General features: G+C 36.6%; 1 protein-coding gene and 1 pseudogene across 2 annotated transcripts in view; one reads left to right on the top strand and one right to left on the bottom strand.

The window, feature by feature from the left end:
- Prkn (parkin RBR E3 ubiquitin protein ligase) overlaps positions 1 to 20,422 on the bottom strand; it is a 1,575,591-nt gene that overhangs the window by 610,113 nt on the left and 945,056 nt on the right. The window lies entirely within an intron of this gene.
- On the top strand, positions 9,461 to 9,568 carry LOC111812093 (annotated as a pseudogene).

Raw genomic sequence — 20,422 nt, 5'->3', positions numbered from 1 at the left:
GCAAATTCAAGAGAAACTCTCGCTGAGAATCACTGCTACAGACTGTTGATTCAGGGAAAATTCAATTCTTTAATGTTAACTAGTAGTGTTAGCTATTTTGGGCATAGGAATGCATTTGTATTGGGTGCATCTTACCCTGAAAAGAGATAGTGGAAAATAATTCCAAGTGGCCTGGACAGAGCTATTTGAAATGACTGAGTATAGTGTAAAAGTGTCATGTATTCTGTGTAGTGAAAGTGTCGTGTGTTATACATCAAGTGTCAGCACTTTCACACCCTCCAGAAAAGCATTGCTGAACTTGGTGAAACTGAAAGGCAAGAATTTCTTGAAGGGAAACTGAGGAAATAGCATTCCTAGTATCTTAGCTTTTGCAAGTATCTTTCTAAAACAAATCATCTAGCAGCATCCAGCGTTCAATTTTCCCTGTGGATAGCAGAGCAAGGTCAGCCCCTCTCTAGTGGGGATTTTATCAAAATGGTCTCGTCATTTGGGAGCAATTTTCTTTTCCATGATTTCCCAAGCAAGGATAAAATTATATAATGCATGTCTTAGATGCTCCTTAGCGGAAAAACTTAGAGACTAAGTTTTGTGTGTGACAAATGTTGGTCAGCAGCTCACCCAGTGACTTACAGAAGGCATACTGTTATTCCAGGTGCCTCAGTGAAAGCACAGATACAATCATGCAAGCCTAGCAGTAATTTTGTCCTGTGCTATTGGCAATATCGTGAGAGAACACCTGGTTAACCTGGTGTCTTTGCCTGGAAGAATGCACAGGATCGAAGTCTACAACGCTCTGATGCATGCTGTTATGTCACAAGACATAAAACCACAAAAAGTGATTTCAGTTGCTAGTCACAGGGCACACTGCATGGTGGGGGCAACTTCTAGTTTCATGCAATTCTTTGTTAAAGAATCAAAGCATCCAGTCACTCAATTTCATTTTATTATACATTAAGAAGCTCTTTGGGCCAGCAAAAATTTAGATGATATTCTCAAATATGTCACAAGAATAGTGAGTTACTTCATGGCTCATGCTCTTAATTTTTGACACTTTCAGACACATCCTGATGAGGCGTAGGTGCAGTATAATGCTTTACTTAGGTACAATAAAGGCCAATGGATGAGCATAGGACGAATCCTAGAGAGATTTGTAGCCTTTTTGGATGAAGTTAGGCTGCATATGAATGAAAAAGGACAGGAATATTCATAACTCACTAATATGACCTTACTGAACAACCTCACTTTTTCATTAAGAGATTTTACACTATAGTTCAATATACTAAACAAGCAAGCAAGCAAAAAAATGACAAGGCATAGGGATAACAGTGGAAAAGGTGTTTAATGATATCAAGAATTGGGTTTTCAAAAGAGACCTTCAACGTGGCCAGCTTAAGTATTTTCCTAATCTAAAAATGCCTTTAGAAAATTCTACATTTGTAGATAACCCTACACAAGCCATCAGGAAATTTACAAGGAATTTTCTACTGTTGTAGTAGCTGAAAAGGAGAATTTTTTTTTATATTTGAAAATTTTATTGATAAACAGATAGCAATGAGACAGTTTCAAATCAAATCGGAAGTACAGTTTCAACAAATAATACACTGCATATATTCTTCTTAGTGGTTAATTGCTGTACAAGATGCGGACTTGAGATCCTATTTACAAACACCATTAGAACAAATCATTCTATTCATTAAGAGAATGCAACTATATATCTATCCTAACCACTTTGAATACACAGATACAAAATGGACATTCATAGGCATAACCCATTTTTTCTAAGTTCCGTTATTGAATATTATAGGTGTGTAAACTCAGCAAAATATTCTAAAAGAGTCCAGTAGCCCATAATAGCATTGGGTCTTCTGTTTGAAAAGGAGAATTTTAAAAACAGATTTTTAAAGTTCTTAAGATGGAGCCAGTTTTGTGCTTTCTTTCTTCTCAGGATAAAACCAACTTTGAAGAACACAATCTTTCCTGCTGACACTGGTTAGATTTTGGAAATCTGGAAATGGAACTCTAAAATTTTAAGAAAGCTGGAAAAACAACTGTGATGACCTACATGCGACACTTCAGAAAACAGAGAAGACAGGCTGTGAGGGGATGGCAAGAGGCGGGACATACGGTAATTCTGCAAATTAAACCCTTTAAGATGGAAATCCTTGCCAAATAATTTTAAGCCAATGAAAGCACTTGAGGTTGCTTTTCTTACTTTGTTTTGATCATCTTATCCTTGTGAGCAGTTGTTTTCAGCTTTGAATGATATCAAATCTGATACAAGAAATGAATGTTGCATTTGAAACTAATGAAATATAAAGCTAATGAAATATAAGCCAAAGTGTGACAAATTACTAACACGCATACAACAGCAAAGATCACATTAACTGTACAAAATCAAGCCAAATATAAACTTTATTTTCCTCCTCCCCCCCCCCCCGTATTTCAGGGAAGAGCCTACAGGGTATTCAAGGTCTCATTACTAGATCAGACTAGTGGTGACTCTCCTGTTTACAGCCTCCCAAGTGCTGGGATTACAGGTGCATGCCACCAGGCCCAGTCTCAATCACCATTTCAGTGTACCCCAGGGGAGGGGCCAGCATGGCAGGTGCAAGGATCGAACCCCCAGCCCCGGCCCCTGCTAGCAGGCACTTTAATCTGCTGAGCTATTTGGCAGGCCCTAAGCCTTACTTTTCAATAGGCTGTTTGAAAGCTTTGTTACTGTGTTTTTATTTTAAGACAAAACATGTCAATGTATGAGTTGTTTTGTTTCTACACTAACAACTCAGTATTCTGGTTTCATTGCAGTACTAGCACTTTGCAAGAAAGAAGTGGATTTGGAGTTGCAGCTCAGGAATTTGGTCCCTAAAAGGTTCACAATCACTGCAATAGGTGGATTCTAAAAGTCATATCAGGTACATTCACAATACCATACTTACTGGGATAAGATACCAGTGAGATGTTATTCACTAGTTAGGATCTTAAGACAGGATCCCCCGCCTCTGTTACTAAATCTCAGTCACTCACAGGGAAGTTTCCAAAATTTGTATCTAATGATTATTATTCCTTAAACTCATTTCTTTGGTCCTTCTGCTTTACAAATGGACCAATTACTAGCACTGTTTTTTGTGTGAGTATCATACCACCTTTCTTTTTATCGACAGAGTGAACATAGGCCTTCTCCTCCTGGAAGAACACACAGTTCTTCCACCAATTGTAGTATCTCATTAATTGATTGTCCTAAAATGACTTCCTTTTTAGGTGTGCTCCTGAACTGACATTCTGGATTTTTTTTTTTTTTTTTTTTTTTTGCGGAACCGGGGATTGATCTCAGGCCCTTGCACTTGCTAGGGAAGCACTTATTCCACTGAACCATCTCCCCCCCCCTTTTTTTTTTCCAGTACCTGAATTGAACTCAGGACCTTGTGCCTGCCAGGCAGACGCTTATTCTACTGAGCTATCTCCCCAGCCCTCCGAAAATTTCTTAGTGATGCTTCTTGTTTCCATTATCTTGATTGTCAATCTTAGTCCTTAAATTTTTAGGTTTACTTTTTCAGGTTCTCCTTCTCTTCTCTGGAGATTCTTCGCATTTATTCTGCATTGTCTGTCTCCTCTATTCTGTTGACTTTCCTTGTCTCCTGCTAGAATCTGTATCACATAATAAATATTATCAGAAAAGGAGCATAAGAGGCAAAAATTTCTGGATCCCGCACATCTAAATGTGCTCTCATCTCACAGTATCATTAAAAAACTAGACGCAGTATAGAATTCTGTGTTGAGGCCAACACTTCCGCATTACTTTGCTGCATCTGCCTGGCCTCTGGCATCATCGTCAGAGCATCAACAGCATGTTGTGTGTGGGATGAGACACAAGGGGATGGGGCTTTGTTTTTGTGTAGTCTAGGAGTCCTCCTCAGTACACCAGAATGTCCCACAAGACATTCCTTTCTAGGGCGCCATCTTATTATCTCCTGGTTATATGCAAAAGGATATTTTCAGTAACTTCCTTGGCAATTAATTTCAGGATTGATTCTTGTGATTGAAGCTTTCTACTGAATAAAATGCATTAGACTATAACTAGGATCCCTCTGTGATGCATAATTTTGAGCACACTGCTGAATTTTTGTTCTTTTCTCTGCCTTTATAGGCTAAACTCTATTTCATTTTTTAGGGGATTATTTTGTGTTGCTTCTAGAAGAATTCCACTGGCTTAACAAAAAATTCCTGTGCTTTTACTAAAAATGAGGAATAAACATTAAGAGTCTTGGTACTATGAAAAATAGTGCTAGATGTATTAATTATTCATTATTGCAATAATCAGAATATTTACTAAGTGTACTGCAAAACATACTTCTGAAAAAAAAACACATCTGCAAAACTCTAATCTTTATACATATAGACAAACATTTTGTACTTTTATGGAATTTAGTATACAATATTTATTTACTATTTTATTCTAAAGTGCAATATTTACTTTTATGTTTTCATATTGATTTTGGTGCTTGAAAGACCATACTATTATTTTTAAGAATGCAGTCAAGTTAGAAGACAGGAAAATAGTACCAGAGATGTAAACAATGACATGTAAGTGACATAGACAGAGAGCTTGGAGAGCTCTATAGTTCTGACAATATTGGTTAGATCAAAAAGACTGCAACAGTCCTTTCAGCACAGGTACAACTTGAAGAGCCCTGCAATTACTGAGACATCAAGAAGTTCTAGGAAAGCACAGCTTGAAACTTATAATTTGTGAAAGGTGTGTGAATAACAGTGCTTAAGCAATTTATCTGTGAACCTTCACGACTCTGCGTGTGGAGCACGTGAACATCACTGGGCTGCTGAGCGGCACCCAAAACACAGCTAGAGAAGGCTCCACCTCAGAGAAACTTTCCGAAGAGTAGCTGGCATCTTAGTTATTCCACAGCAAGTTCTTTCCTGTTTTGACTCCTACTCATCCAAAGTTGTGGGTGATTGTGAAGGGAGGAACAGTTACATCTTCTAAAGCCCCTCATGTATTTGATACATCAATTGTATTCTGGAGAGCTAATGAGTTCTATTTGATGACAAGTTCATAGTAAAAATAACCTTAAATTAATTTGATAAAGATTACAGAAACATTTTAGTGAGTACTCTATATCATTCTTCTTTTGCCTGGAGTGACAAAAAAGTCTGAGTTTAATTTGAAATCTAAAATTTCAAGTAAACATTATAAAAAATTACTAAAATTATTTTCAAAGAAAAAATCAGTTCTATAACTTGGACATATAAAACTTCAACTGTTATAAAGTACAGACCTTAAAGATGTAACCCTTAATCTATTAATTATCTAAAAGAAATCACAAAGGTTTTTTATAGCAAACAAATGGCATGGAAAGAAAAAGATGTAGACAGAAACTTCCAAGAAGAAGACAAAAATAAGTTATTGGTGTTAAGCCATCATTTCAGTCACTATATATTGGCTATGTTCTATCTTGTAGAGAAATGATAACGTAAGACAGTAGAAAGAGGCGAGAGCACCAAGGCAGGGGCATTCGCACTATCAGACCGTCCACTGATGCCCTGAGTAGGTCAGAAAGACTCTGCTAGTTTTCAGTGGTTTCTGCTGCATCTCCAAGACACCACACAGATGATAGAGTTGAACTCAATAAATAGAACTCAGATCCTTTTACTATTTCCAGGGCTTAACCCCTTAGCCCACATCCTGTGGAGAAAGAAGTGGCAATCCCTGGGCTTGCACAATCTTGCCCATTGCTCTTTCTGAGCTCCTGAACTCAGCTAGCTCTCTCAGCTCTTTTCACAATATCTTCTGTCCACTTCATACCAGCAAGTCTGGAAAATATCTCTCCGTTTTTCATGAACTTAAAACACTGAAAAAAGTTCTACAATGTACAAGAAGTGTGCATTATTTTTGCTTCAGGGAAACTGAGTAAGAACAGAAAATAAAGAGTATGGAAATAAATGCACACCAACATGGGAATTTAGTAATCAATAATAATGGGGAATGATAAGTGATGGAAAAGATTCTAAAAATTAAAAAATAACTTCAATTCCTATTGCATTCACTTTAAAAGTAAATTTTGATATACCAAAATTTAAATTTAAAGGAATCAAGGCCCCATAATAATATTATAAAATTGTAGATATAAAATTTTATAATTTGGGAGTATTGAAGCCCATCAAGCCATTGCAAAGCATAGCTTCTTGCAAATACCTGACTAAGGCAACATAGCATCGGCAGACCTAGCTCTTGTCATTTGATATGCTGGCAATGCGTTATAAGCAATGTTTGAGAAAACATGTTCTGGGGGTGTGTGTCCCAACCCTCATACCAGGGCTGTGACATACTAAAACTCATTAAAAAAAAAAAAAAAAGCCAGTTTAAAATATACAAAAGGAGGGCTGGCCAAATAGGTCAGCATATTAAAGCACCTGCAAGCAGGTGCAGAGGCTGGGGGTTTGATCCCCGTGCCTGCTGTGCTATCCTGCCCCGGGGGTACACTGAGATGGCAATTGAGACTGGGCATGGTGGTGCACACCTATAATCCCAGCACTTGGAGGCTGTAAACAAGAGAATCACTACGAGTCTGATCTAGTAGTGAGACTCTGAACATCCCGTAGACCCTTCCCTAACACACACACACACACACACACACACACACACACACACACATATACATAAATATATATGAATTTTAAAGAAATTGAAAGGATAAAAACACAAGTGATTGATAATTTTTTGAAATATTCTCAAGGACATAATTCCATCACTGCCCTACTAGATTACAGAATATTTAAAACTTTAACAATCAATAAAATAAAGCATAGCAATAACAGAATGGAGATGATGTAAGGGCACTGTGTTCTCATGACCTATTCATTGAGAACATTTTATTCATGATTATTTAAAAGTCTATGTATTACTCAATCTATGGTATTTGTTATGGCAGCCAAATCCTAAACTTGAAAAATCATGTTCACTAAGCACTATTTATGGATATCTTAAATACTGAAAAATTGCATATGTCTATCCATAAGAATTTTATTACATGAATAAATAATTATTTACAATATATGCACACAAATAATACTGTGCAGCTATTTACAAAATTATGGCAAAGATACTATATATAGCTAACATGATGTCTAGAGTTTGCAAAGTGAAAAAATAAGTTGCAGAATAGTATGTACTCTAAGGTTTTATTTGTAACTTTTTCTGAAAAAAATAAAATTCAGGGGCCTGGGAGACAGCTCAGCAGAATAAGCGCTTGTCTGGCAAGCAAAAGGGCCTGAGTTCAATCCCTGGTTCCACCAAAATAATAATAATAATAATAATAATAATAATAAATAAAAACAAATAAAACGCATATATTACACATTTGTAGACTTTCGCTTCTCTACCATATTTTCTGAGTGCACCCAGAAGATGTTAACGGTGATTGCCTATGAGAGTTGGAAGTACTGAGGTTGGTCAGTGTAGTATGGAGAGGGAATGAAGGGGACTTAGTTTTCCCTTGATACTTATTTGCATTGCTTTTTGTTTCTTTAATAAGAAACATGTGTGCTTATTAAGAAGAAAAGGAAAATAGTGAAATGCTTCACGATCATTTTATCAAGAGCTCTGCTGTTCTCTGAGGTACAGATGGTACAAGCACCTTTGACCCTAGTCGATATTATGGCCTCATGAGTACATACAGTGCTATGTCACATGATATTATACAAACAGTGGCCCTCCCTTCTAGGTTGAAGAGGCAGCAAGAGGACTTGATGGAAGCCTAGGATTTTTCAGGAGAAAAGAGAAAAGTACATGCCTCAAACTGGCTAGTGCTGCTGCTACATGGCCATAAGCAGTACAGGCTCCATCAAGAAGCAGAAACGAGATGCAACCCTTCTCCCAGCGCTGGGCTGACACCATCCTAAGGGGAGTGTGTTTCCTGAGTGTTGAGGAACCCTTAGCATTCTTAGACAGCTGGCTCTGAACTCATATGAGAGAAAATAGATAGAGATCATTGACAATTTTGTTGTTTTAAAATGTTCTTTTGACCTTTATAGATTAATTTTTCTGAACCTGAAAGATGTTTTGTGAGAGAACACCCTACTCTTATTATTTGATGTTCAAATAGAATCACACTCACTCTCAAGTTTCACTTCAATACACTTATTCTTCTATAAGTTTAAGGGCTTGAAACAAAAATAGATTTTTAATTTTCTTATCAAAAACTTGCAAGCTTTTATATCAAAGTGCTACGTTTCTTAATATCTTTTGTGTCATCCCTTGTAAATGTGAGAACTGTGATTGATCTCTGTTAGGCATGTGTGACAGACCAAATCCAAAACACAGTCTAAGGCAAGCAGACCTTAAAAATCTCATGGAACTGGAACATCTTCATTAACCATGCCATGCTGTGTGTCAAACTGGCATAACAATCAATTTGTGGATCTGAAAGGCTGTTGTTACACGTGCAAACTGGTATGGTTGGTATGATTGTCTCATTTGCATCTGGAAAATATTTTGCAATATATGAATAAACAACAGGACACGCCCCTGCTCTCCATTGATTCAGCATCTTGCAGTGAAAGAAGAGAATTCTTTGAAGCCTTTCCAACACAAGAACTTAAGTACAAAATTTCTTCTAAGTAGCTAAGATTTTTAATGGTGCATTTTTATTTCATTCAATTCAATATTTAAAGTATTTTATGATACTTAATCTTTAAAGCATAGGGCCAATGAGATAGCTCAGCAGACTAAACACCTGCTTAGGCAAAAACAGAGACAAGGGTTCAATCTCCGATCACCAGCACCACATGTGGTACTGGGCCCACCTCCAGGAGCCCTGAGCTGGCCACTGAAACCAGGTGTGGTGGTGCACACCTGCAATCCCAGCACTGGGGAAGCTAAAAATAAGAGGATCACTATAAGTTTAAGCTGTGTAGTGAGATGCTGTACCAATACATTTTTTTAAAAAATCTTTAATGCATAATTTATTTAGAAGTGTGTTATTCTATCTGTTTCAAGATTTCCTGGACTTTTTGGTGGTGTTGTTTTGGTTGTTGCTATTTATTTAATACTCTAATGTTTTATAATCCAAGATATGGTCTACCTTGGTGGTGAATATCCCATGTATATTTGAAGAGAAAGTTCATCCTGCCTAGTTGGGTGGGTGGTTCTATAACGGTTAATTAGGACAGGTTGTCTATGGGTTGTTGAATTTTTCTAGTCCTTGTTAGTAGCCTGTCTATAGTTCTCTGTTACTCAAAAGATCTGAGTGAAAATTTTGGTGCTCAGAGAGGAAGTTGATCTATATTTTCTTCTTTCAGTTTTTCCTCCAGATATTTTAAACTGTTGTTAGGGTTGGTATATCTTCATAGTAATTTGGCTATCTTATCATTAAATAATGGCCTTTTTTACAAGTGGCAATTTCCTATACACAGAAGTCTACATGGATAGATATAAATATACATTTTTAGCTGTGTGCAGTGGCGGTGTCATAGCCAGTGAGGCTCACCTGAGGTGTGATCATTGCTCACCGAAAACATTTCACCCTGTTGGGACAACTTGAAATATACTTTTATACTTAAAAAAAAAAAAGGACAGCATCCAAATAAGGACAATTTCATAAAAAAGAAAGAAAATATTGTTGATAAACTGGGGAGAAGAAGTGAGCATCAGTGTGAAAGACTCCTCACCAAATGGAGAATGAATCCTCAGTGAAAAGTACAAGAATTAACTGAGACTATGAGGTGTAACAAAAGAGAAGACTAAACAGCCAGAGACAAAATTTACTTTCAGTTGCATGAACTGGCAAAGAAAATAGCTGTGCATTTACTAAAAATAAAAATAAAATTATCCCTCCTTGCTTGAAAAGACAAAAAAAGAAAGCAAAGAAAAGAAAGGGTACACCTAGTTAGAAACAGGGACACCAAATGGTTCAGTAGCAATTTTTTCCCCCATAATTTTATTGAGAAACAAATAGCAATGAGACAGTTTCAAACCAAATTGGTAGGACAGTTTCAATAACTAACACATTGCATACATTCTTCCTAGTGGATAATTGCTGTACAAGATGTGGACATGATAACCTATTTACAAACACCATTAGAACAAATCCCTCTATTCATTAAGAGAATGTAAGTATATATCTATCCTAACCATTTGAATACACAGATACAAAATGGACATTCATCTGTATACCCTTTTTTTGTTAAGTTCTGTTATTTGAATATTATAAGTGTGTAAACTCAGCAAAATATTCTAAAAGAGTCCAGTAGTCCATGATAGTATTGGGTCTCTGCTTCACTGGCAATGTCAGAAATTGTTGACCTTAGTGCCCTACAGCTCAACATAGCAGCATGGCTATTAAGAATACTGTATTTGGGGCTAGCCTGATAGCCCAGAGGACTAAAGTGCCTGCTCAGGAAGACAGCGGCTGGGGTTGGATCCCTGGGCCTGCTGTTCCTGCCCCACCCCAGGGGTGCGCTGAGGCTGTTACTGAGACTTTGGGTGGTGGTGAAGGCCTGTAATCCCAGCATCTGGGAGGCTGAAAACAGAAGAATCACTACAAGTCTGGTCTACATAGTGAGACACGATAGACCCTATAGACTCTGTTCTAAATACAGAAGAGAGAGAGAGAGAGAGAGAGAGAGAAAAAAAATGGACACTATATTTGGATACAAAGTTTTGGGGCTTTTGTTATAAAGAAGGTAGTCTATTTTGGTGTTTCAGTCTTAAGGAATCAAGAGATATCATGGGAAGTTTATATGGAAAAACATGACTAAGAAAAAATCTCATAAAAAAGATGAAAATTGCTGAAAAAGAAAATTTTGCACATACTTGAACAAAGGTAATGGAAAATATTTTGAATTACAATATTCCATAAGTATACTATGTATATTCCCAATAGGTAAGTATCACAAGCCAAATAAAACAGTTAAATAAAAATATAAGACATCGAGAGAAAAGATATTCTCACCAGTGACTAATAAGATTATATTTTAATTTTAGAAAATTACTTATGGGTACACATGTGGAATTTTTTAGTATTTAAGATATCCATAATTAATGCTTAATGAACATGATTTTTCAAGATAAAGATTTGGCTGCCATAACAAGATATCAAAGATTGAAAAATATGTTGATTTTTAAAATAAACATGAATAGAATGTTCTCAATGAGTAAGTTATAAGAACACAATGTCTTTTCATCATCTCCATTCTGTTATTTCTAAGCTTTATTTTATTGATTGGGAACATTTTAAATATTTTGTAATCTGTAGGGAAGTAATACAATTATTCATTTGAGAATATTTCAAATGATTATAACTCACTTGAGTTTTCATCCTTTGAGTTACTTTTAAAATCCTTTCATATATTTTTATACTGGTTTATCTTTTTTCTTAATGATTTTTGACCAAGTTACAGGCCCAGTGTGAGGGAGGAGACACTCCAAAACATGTTTTTATTGGTATCAGAAATAAAATGCAGAACTTTGTGCTTGCCAGGTAGATGTTATGCCACTGAGCTATACCCCAACATCCAAAACACATTTTGAAAAACTAAGAGACTTACACACAACAACTTCTTTCAACATTTATGCATATTACAACATGATACTACAGTAGCCACAAATATTAAGCAATATTCAGAGTCCAAATACAGTCAAACTCATTTTGTTTATAAGAATTTAGTTTTCAATTTGCCTCCCGCTGCACAGAAGTAATATATCAGGTGATTCATTTCCACACTTGAACTGTTGTTACCCACTATGAGTGAAGGAGAACTGGATGCAGTCTTCAGCTATTATGTCACATTCAGAAGAAAGAGAAAATTGTAGTGCACAATGACCTATCAAATTTCTGTGACAGGTGCTAATTCACTTTGATCTACCTTCCTAATTTCATTGGTGGAGAGGGTATACATATTTATAAGTGTGGAAGCAGGCTGCTGTTGTTCTGTTTGTAATTTACAGCAACAAAGAATTCATTTAGATTTCCATATTAGAAGTCCCAAGGTGACCCTGTAGTGGATACCAACCTCCTGCAGTGTGGGATTCCTAACATAATAAAGAATAAAGCAAAACAACAGTACATCTCAACCTGGGCTCATGGGTAATCAATTCATATATTTACTGCAGAAACAATAGCCCTGTGCAAAACGGCGTCATTACTATAATTTGCTGATGAAAACCCTTAGGAGTCCAGGAAGTGCCTGCTTGGAAAGCAGCTGATTAATCTGTGTTCCTTATACTTTATAAAGAGTTATTGTTTTAATCATAATTAACACTGAGTACTTACTCATGGAAAAGTTGCATGGGAAATTCAGCTAGATCTCCTATGAGACTGATGGCTTTTATGCTTTCAAACTGTGAATCATCAATGAATATACAAAATTTAACAGAGTCAAATGGGAGAATAATAGCTTTGATTCCAGAAGTTGTATTTAGAATTTTACTTGCTATGCCATATACTACAAACTGAATATTTTAAGTTACATGGTCATGGTACATTCACTTTATATATCATAAAATACTTTCAGAACTCAGTGGAGTGAATTATTTTACCTCCAAGAAAGAACCAGCCATGGGGCCAGGGGGATGGCTCAGTAAAATAAGCTCTTCCCTGGCAAGCGCAAGGGCCTGAGTTCAAACCCTGGTTCTGAAAAGAAAAAAAGAAAGAAAGAAAAGAAAAGAAAGAACCAGCCAAATTCTAAGCATACTGCAAGCATTCTAGAATATGGCACAATTAATAAAATGCCAGAATTAGCCAAGTGATTTGCATAGGCATTTCACTAAACAAGAGATAAACAGCTAATTAATGAGCACATGAAAAAGATTCCTCATATCACTAGTAGAGAAATGCAAATTGAAACCCCAATATGATGCCACTATATACCCATATAGAGAGACACAGAGCGACTATATTGAAGAAGTTGACATCAAATGTTGGCAAAGATGTGGAATAATTAGAAACTACCCTCACCAGCACTCTATGTAAAGCATTACAACCACTTAAAAACATTTGAACAGCTTGTTAAAATGAGAGGCACACACTATCAAAGATCCTACCAAAGGCAATACCAATGGACACAGGAATTCTTTGACTTATCCAGCTGAGTGTGATGGAAGTGTAGGTCCACACAGAGAAGTGTCTCAAATGGTCACGACACAATTCATAGCTACAGTGCAAATGCCCGTATACTGATCAGCAGACAGGCAAAATGTGTCATGCCTTTACAGTGGTGTTAATGGTTAAATTATTTTTTCTTTCTCCTACATTTTTTAAAGCTTTTTAAAAAGCAATTTTTCATGCCTATGTGTGGAAAACTGAACAAGTTATTTGAAGACAACAATATTCAACAGAACAAACATTGTTGAATTGCTATTAGTTTGTTTAATGAAATTCTGTATCATTTCTAATTTTACTTTTTTACTATTTTTATTTGCTTTAAAAAAAAAGAAAAAAAAAAAAAGAATTGTAAGGCAAAAACTTTGGAAAAAATCCTGACATCATAACAAGGGAAATAAACCAAACAGAAGATTACACATATTGGATAATTCCATTTATATGATGTTTCTAGAAAAATGGCCAGAGTTTATGAACAGAGTTCATCAGTGCGGGCTGAAAGTGGGGGAAGAAAAAGTCACAAGCATATAAAACAGAACATCATAGGGTGACAGAACTGTCCTGCAACTAAATTGTGATGACGGCATACAATCACACATATGTATCACAAATGATCAATGGTATACTACCTAGGTCATCTGCTACCAGAATTCATTGAGAAGTAAACTTATGATTTTGCACTCTTATAAATGTTCACAAATTGTAATGGATTTATATGAAGAATAAAAATATTAGCAGGCATAATTATGAACTAGAAACCTGGTCTTTCTCCTGGAAACATGAGAGAGTATTAAGAGATTTCTTTTTGAGAAAATAAGCACACAGATTTCCCTAGATGGGAAAAGATTATGTGCTCCTATTATAAGATCAAAGCACTATATATTTTATGTCACCAAATCACCTAGGACAGGAATGAAAAGCCTAAGTCACACGTGCTGCAGAAGACTACATGTATCATTGAAAGTTCTAAAAGGAGCAGTAGTAGGGACCTAGCACTCTGGAAATAAGACTACAACTTCAAGGGAGGACCAGACTCGGTCAGCCATTTAGCAGGATAGCTGAAGCCATTTTCCCACACTCTTGGTGAAAAACACTGGGGAGATTTTACAGGAATTGGCTCTCAGGGTTAAAAACTATGTCGATAGTATTGTAATAGCTTTACAAATAGTGACAAAGACAGACACAAAGATGCTTAGCAAGCAGATTCTTGTCCTAATCAGGAAGAGAGTAAACATGGAACGACTAAAATGATCTGCGTCACACATAAAGGAATATCAAGAGTATACTGAACTCTACAACTTTAGAGTAGTGGCATCTACTCATGTGTCACCTGTAGAAACTTTGTGTGTTATCTGTGAGTCACTCCTGATTCTTAAAAGGAACATATGAAGCAATTTCGGTGCTTAAGGAGCATATGAAATTAAAGCAGACACAAGAAGCTCCTTAACCTCACTTGGAGGACAGCATTGCAATTACCAAGAGAAAGTGAATTCTCCAGGATACTATAAGGTAGATGTCAGGCTCAATTGGTTAAATCCAAGAATCTTTGATTGTATTTCTCATAAACAATAGAGAATTTCATGTCTAATTCCAGTTCATAATTTAAAAGCCCAGAAAATTAAGCAAGTGATACATAATCAGCATTTGGTTACCACTCAGATTATAAACAAAAAGATTCTAATAAATCAACCATTCTAGTCAAATGCAGAAAGGGCATCAACCTCCACCGAAGGCTTTATCTCTTGTCTTTTTTTCTAGAAAATTCATTTATTTAATTATTTATTGGCTACAAGGTCTTGCTACTCAATTCAGACTGCTAGTGATCCTCCTGACTTAGCCTGCCTAGTGCTGGGATTACAGGCCTGCACTATCACACCTGGTTCCTGAGCCTGCAAGGCATGCCGATGGTGGCAGGGGGCAGCATGCCACATGGTACCAGGAACCGAACTCAGGACCTTGCACTTGTCAGGCAGGTGCTTATGCTGACAAGCTGTCTCCCCATTCCCTTCTCTGAGTTTTAAAAATTCACAATATACACCTTTGAAAAAAAATTTCCTGAGCCCTTCACAGTATCCTATATCTTATAGCCACTTTATCACAGTCTGATTTAGGTGTTATTTTGTTCCAGTCTGCAAATTATATGTCTACTGTTTCTCACAGAGCATGCAAACAAACACTAGTCTATTTTTCTTTTTCTCATATTCGACAGCATTTTATTAAAAGGAGGGGAGAAATGTGTGCATGTATATGTAGACAGTTCCTGACTTACCATGATTCAATTTACTGTTTTTTCTTTACTATGGGATAATAGATATATGCAGTTAGTAGAAACCAGACTGCATATTTTAAATTGTGACCTTTTCCTTGTGGTATACTGTGCTCTTGCAATCCTGAGTAGCAGTGTGGAGCAAGAGTGCCTAACACAAAACTAGACAGAAAGTACTTTATAAAGCACTGTGTAGCTAAGATAAGCTATTCTGTAGATTGTATTATTATTAGACATTTTTAATTCAAAAATTATAAACTAGGATGGTCTATGAGCACAGAAATCCCATTTTAAACTGAGGAGCAGCTGTATTATATGTATACATGTGCATATACATATACATAAATTTGCATATTTTTCTAGGGTTCCGAAACAGAATTTCATAAATTATTTGTAGAGACGTGACATAGATAAAGTAACGAGAAAAAATTAAATGGAGTCACATGCTAGCATTTTAATTGGAATAAAAAAGTTTTAAAGGATGTAAAATTCATAATCAGTACAATATAACAAGTAAGGTGATCTTCATTCTGGAAATATAGTCAATGAATATAAAGAAAATAAGAACAAAGAGGCCAGCATAAGCCTAAAATATAAAGCAATGGTTTTGGAGAGGTTGGTATTTTGCTTTTAATTTTCAAACACTTTGAAGGTCATAGTAAACTAATTAACTGCTGTAAAAATATGTTGATTATGGCTATAATTTATAACTGCTACTTAACCAGAACCTTTAGATACAGCCTCAGTTTTCTTGGCCTTACCTCCTGCTGCAGCCATCTACGGACACCAACCCTTCGTTTCTCACACTCTTTCTCTGGTAACCACAGCTCTTGGCAGGTTGCTGTGTCCAAACCCTAATAACATGTTCCCAGCGGGCCTGCTTGGACTTGGGCTCACCAGCCTTTGTCTGTATCTTCCCAGAAACATTCTACCAAGCGCACCCTTAGCTTATAATCCTTCAGTAGGTGAGTCTCCATCATGCTACTACCGGGTTTATTGAAATATTTTATTTTTCTAATGCTGGCTTTTTTAAATTACTATTTTGTAATTTCAAAAAGAAAAATAAAAGCACACCCTCTTATTTCAATTTTTATTTGGAAAAAAATGAAAAATCACAGAAAAATTACAACAGAACCACGAACGCTCCTTCATCTAGGTTAACCACTTGTTACCAATTCTTTCACATTAGCACATTCTGTCTGTTTCTCTACCTCTGTATCATTGCTTCTGTTAGGTATTTTCTTAGTTATTTCAGAGTAACTTATAGATAGGATAAATATTCCTCTCCAAACAATTCAATAATAATTCAGGATTTCATAACAAAAAGAACATTGTTAATATAATCACAGTCCAATGACCAAGTTCAGCTAGTATAAGTTCTTCACACAACGTGAAAGGCGCTCATGATCTGGCCCCATTTGCCGAGTTAGCTCTGTTGTTCAGTACTTGCTCTGTGCTTTTCATTGTCCTAGAGGTTCTGAGCATTTATTCCTGGCTTCACTGGCCTCTTTCTTGCCTTCCCCGATTCCTTCCTACATCAACTTTCTAACAGTTTTCTACTACTTTTCTAAGACTGTCACCCCTGAACTGATTACACTGGATTTCAACCCAGATTCTGCCACTGAATAGTTTTGGGACAAGGGGCAGGAGAGAAAGCTCAGAGGTCTAAGCACCTGCCTAGCAAGCAAAGACCCAGGTTCAATCTCCCAGTACAGCGTGCCATGTCACTCCTGCCATGCACGCCTGTAATACCAGCACTGGGGAGGCTGAGACAGGAGGACGATTACGAGACCTAGCTGCATAGCAAGACCTTGTACCAAATAAATAAATAAATAAATAAATAGTTGTGGAATCATGGAGTAGTTATTTAATTTCTCTGCGGCTCGCATTTCTCATTTATAAAAGGGGTCTAGAAGAGGTAACTGTCATACAGTACTATCATGAGATGAAAACTGGAAACTCTAGGCCTGTCATAGTTTGGGGCTGTACAAGGAAACAATATAATATGGGACCCATATTTTATAAGATTATTTCATAATGAATCACTCAAAGAATCATATACAAAAACAGAGTACAGAAAATATCCAGCTGATGGCTGAAACCTAATATCCCGAGTGAGTCCAGCTAAAAACCTAGAGTTCATTACAATGCCACCCAGAAGTCCAACTGGAAGCCGAGAACCTATGACAATGTCTAATGCTGATCCATTTTACAAATCTGTGCTAGGAAGGCCCAAAGGTCAGTGATAGAAGCTAGAAACTCTGTGACAGCAGGATAAAGGTTTTCTACTAGCAGGCTGAGGGATCTGAATTGGAGCCAAGATGCAATGCTCAAGGTAAGAACCAGTGCTCCCCTGAAAAGTATCACAGCCATCCTCAGCAACAGTGAGGTACAGAGGTCCTCTGATCATGAGGAAAGCTTAGTTCCATCAGGAAAGCCAACAGGACAAGCTTATCCAGGAGACTGAGCTGTGCCCCATCATTCCCTCCATAGCCAGAAAGCAATGCTGAAGCTGAGGACCAGAGCTTGCCCAAAGAGAACCGTAGCCATTCTCAGCAAAAATGAGGTCCTCAGCTCCTCCTCCAATGAGAATAGTCCAGTTCACCAGGAAAGCCAACATGGTAAGGTCCCTCAACAGCATACCCAGAAGAACTAGCATCTTTCAACAGCTCCCCTAACAGCTTCTTCACTTCTTCCTGAGTTCTGCCTCTGATGCTGCTGGCAATGATCCTCAGGTAGGCCTCCCACACCTAGCACCACATTAATTCAGTTCGCTTGCAAGATGACCACTAGTTGGCAATCCAACATAAGGCTCAAAACTGAAGAATGTCTGGCAAGAAGTAAGCATTCAATACATACACTATTACTGCTAGAGCTGCTGTCTCTGTTCTGTAGTTTTGTTGGACTCCAGCTAAGAAGTCACCCTCTCTAATGGGGCCTCACTGATATGCAGAATGGAACAAGTGGCCTGCCTGTGTTCAGCCACCTATATGTTCCTCTCTGATCTGCCCACCAAGCTCTTTCCTTTTCCTGCTGGTTTGTGTCTACAGTCTTTGAATAATGGTAGGTCTAACTAACTCATCTTTGTAGGCCTAATATTTAGCAATGTGCCTGACACATTACAGAAAGGTCTTAATAAAAATATTTTTGCATCTATGAGTCAATTTTAAGAATTTAGAATTCAGAATTAATCTCAAGGTCTAATAGCCAAAATCATTTTCCCAAACCAAGCTGGCAATTGAATTTTTTCAAGGCAAGTCCAGATAGGTTAAGCACAGAGTCTGTGACTCCTTCTTTAGGAGTTCAGAAATACTCAGACTCCCAGGAAAAGTCATTTGCATGCAGTGTAAACTTCAAGCGTGCTGATTTTCAAGCTGTTAAAAAAAAGAGGGAATTAATTCTTCCAAGCAGTCGATTTCTCACCATATCTTCAGCATTAAATTCAATATTAGATTCGTTTTTAAACACAGTTAACAGACAGAGAAATGAGCCAATCCATTTCAGTGAAAGTGTAAACTGTGAAGGTGACATGTGTATAAATAAAGAGCAGAAAAAAACCATAAAAAGGGCAGAGTCACTCAAGTGCAGACAAGGGGCTGGCTGGGGATCTACAGAGCAACTCAGTTGACATCCAGTGCATCTAAGAAAAAAAAGACCAAACCTCCAAACAAATGATTAAAAACTTTTGCCAGGATTACAAATTAAAACTCTCCCCAAGTTTTCTCTTATGAAGTTTTAATTTTTATGTAATAAAATTACACAAATTCATACCTAGCAAAACCAAAATATATAATAATTTATAGGATGGGTTAAAATACAGTTTTTCAATATGAAATTCTGTGAACTGCAGAGCTTTTCTATTCTAGATGTAATCCTGGAAGCAGGTGAAAGAACATACTGTAAAATGAAAACACATGGGTTTCCTTGAACTATACTCTAAGCCCAACAAGCTTACAAAATGGTATCTGTCTTTCCATATAGGAGATTGGAACAAGGTGATACAAAGTGTTGCCACAGAATCAAGCCCTGGGTGTCTTTCAGCAAAAGAAAATAAATCAAACCTTTCTATAAAGCCCCATCCAACTTTCTGCTTTCTATTCAACAGCGATAATTTATAATTTCATGCACAAGACTCTGATATATGAGAACAGGTAACTCTTAAGTCTACTTGATTGCAGAACATAAAATTAAACCTTTGGATATTTTATGGAAGTAAATAAGTGATATATATTAAACTGAAAAAATCCATCTACATAGTTATAGTTTCATTGTTTGCTAAAGGCTTTATTAGCTATCATTTGAGTATCTTCCTTCTCTATTGAATAATCTTTTTCTATAACGTAAATGAATGCATTCTCTAAACCCACTTAAACACACAATCTTTTTTACATACATTTTGAGGAGGATAAAGAAGTACCAAAAGAGTGTTTTTAGAGGAGTTATCTCAATCAAAACTCTGTATAGATCACAACTACATCTTACAAGATAAGAAAACTTCCAAAATTTTGAGTTAAAAATACACTAAACAATAAAAAATGAAATAGATATTACATTAATTTAAGAGGTAAGGTAGATAACAATTAAAACTACAGTACAAAATCAGAGACCACACTACCAAAAAAACAAAGATGATATGGCAAAGGGAAATAATGTATGTTTGCAAGTAAACAGGCAAATCACTATGAGTCCAATCTAGTAGTGAGACCCTAAACACACTGTAGACCCTTCCCTAAAAAACACAAAGTAGAGATACTTTTTATTGATTTTTTTTTTTTTTTTTTTTCCTGCTGGCTCAGGCTGCCTTATGGCGGGTCTGGTAATGCAGGTGGAGGTTGGGATCGAACACGTGGTATCCTGAGCCTGACTGCATTTGCATGAGCAGGGGCTTGAACAACTGAGCTAATGGGCAGGCCTGCGGTATACTTTTAAAAGAAACTAAAAGGAACCTTTTTTTTTTTTTTTTTTTTAAGAACTCAACCTAAACAAAAATTCATGTATAATGAACATAATCAATAGCGTTTGAAAATGGCTCTTAAAAATAATT

The sequence above is a fragment of the Octodon degus genome, unplaced genomic scaffold, assembly GCF_000260255.1.
Source record: "Octodon degus isolate 3935 unplaced genomic scaffold, OctDeg1.0 scaffold00112, whole genome shotgun sequence".
NCBI lineage: Eukaryota > Metazoa > Chordata > Mammalia > Rodentia > Octodontidae > Octodon > Octodon degus.
This window is presented reverse-complemented; position numbering and strand designations above follow the sequence as displayed.